Source organism: Aplysia californica, unplaced genomic scaffold (assembly GCF_000002075.1).
Source record: "Aplysia californica isolate F4 #8 unplaced genomic scaffold, AplCal3.0 scaffold00361, whole genome shotgun sequence".
Lineage (NCBI taxonomy): Eukaryota > Metazoa > Mollusca > Gastropoda > Aplysiida > Aplysiidae > Aplysia > Aplysia californica.
This window is the reverse complement of record NW_004797631.1, coordinates 99,436-101,022: the sequence shown is the minus strand read 5'-3', so window position 1 is coordinate 101,022 and position 1,587 is coordinate 99,436.

Here is a 1,587-nt window from a genome sequence, read left to right as displayed (position 1 = left end):
AGTGTGTGTGTGTGTGTGTGTGATCCCTATCGTCAGTTATGTTGTAGCCTATATTATTAGTTAGTAAGTCCTTGTCGTTGGTTCATTTACACACCATTAATCATCAGAATCAATTACAGCGCTCTTTATCTTTAAACGTTTGTCTCTCAATAATATAGCATTGAAACCTCTCGACATAACAACGACTCCCAAAACGCCAGACAGGGGATTCTAACCAGGTCTATCCGTATCAACGCCCTCCTTGATATAATATAATATGTCTTTTATCATTCCATTGAATAAATTGTACAAACCCAACCTTTTAATATGGTGTTTCTATCCGTGTCCACAGGGCTGAAAGAATCCGAAAAATTAACTTCGCGGATGGTTGGCAGGTGTTCTGGTGTGTCTTGCTCCTTCTTTCCCGTCAAACATTTATCGTCCTGATCTCTCCTACTTCTTTTCTGTGTTTGTTACTCTCTTGTAACACCCCTGATCTTCGTCACCTAAATGACCTTATTGTGTTGTAAGTGTCGTAAAACTTTTTTTTCTAAAGCTAAACTAAACTTAACTAAAATTAACTTGTTTTGTCAGCACACCTTACAAACAGTCCATTAAGTTTATGGGTTTGAGGTCAACCCCCAGACCCGCGGGTGGCGGAGACTAGAATTGGCCGACAATGACCTCGCTGGTCGGAGACTTGATACAGGACATTAACTTTGGTAAATGGGGCGGTCGTCTTCTTTGTTGGGTAAAGCCTGCAGGAACATTGTATTGTACTACTTGCATGGCTTTATAATATACACAGATCCTTGTTTGAGTACTTGTTTTATTTTACGGCGTTATCGACTTGTTATGTTTCAATGTGCTGTATAATGTGTGTGGAGTGTGTGGAGGTTTCGGTACCGAGAAGTGGAATTTCGCAATTTTATTGCGTCATAGTTTGGATAATGGCAAATACTTTACTTTGGTGGGGTGGCGTCTAGTGGATAGACTACCAGACTTGTAATCGTGAGGATGCGGGTTCATTGGGTTCGAGCCTCAGCTCGGTCCTACGTTGCGTCCTTGGGAAAGGTACTGTACGCGAATTTCCCATTTTGCTCGATCTTTTCGGAGATGGACACTTAAATCTGGAGGTCCTGCCTCTTAAATAACCTAAACAATATTGATAGAGACGTTAAACCTGTACCATTTCATCATTTTCACATTTACTGGATGCGTGGTTGAAGGGCGCCACTGGTGGACCTAACTTCTGTTCTTTCTCCACTATAATTACTGTTTTGATTGGGTGGTGGTGGGTGGTTGGAGGATGCCACTACGTATAAATAGGCCTTTCTTCTGTTCTTTCCCTCTATTGTTTTTGTTTTTCGTGGGCGGTTGACGGCTGGTGAAGCCAATGGGTGTGGGTGGTTGGAGGGCATCACTGGTAAGGACCTGCTACTGTATGTCCTCATAGTTTTTCTGGGGGTCTATCATTCTGACTGTTCGTCTGTCTTTCTTAGAGCTTTCAATTTATCTCCGTGACGGTCCGTTTACCGTCTCCTACTCCCACTCATCTCATAATTAATGAATAATGATACGTCGTGTGTAATATGTATTATATATATA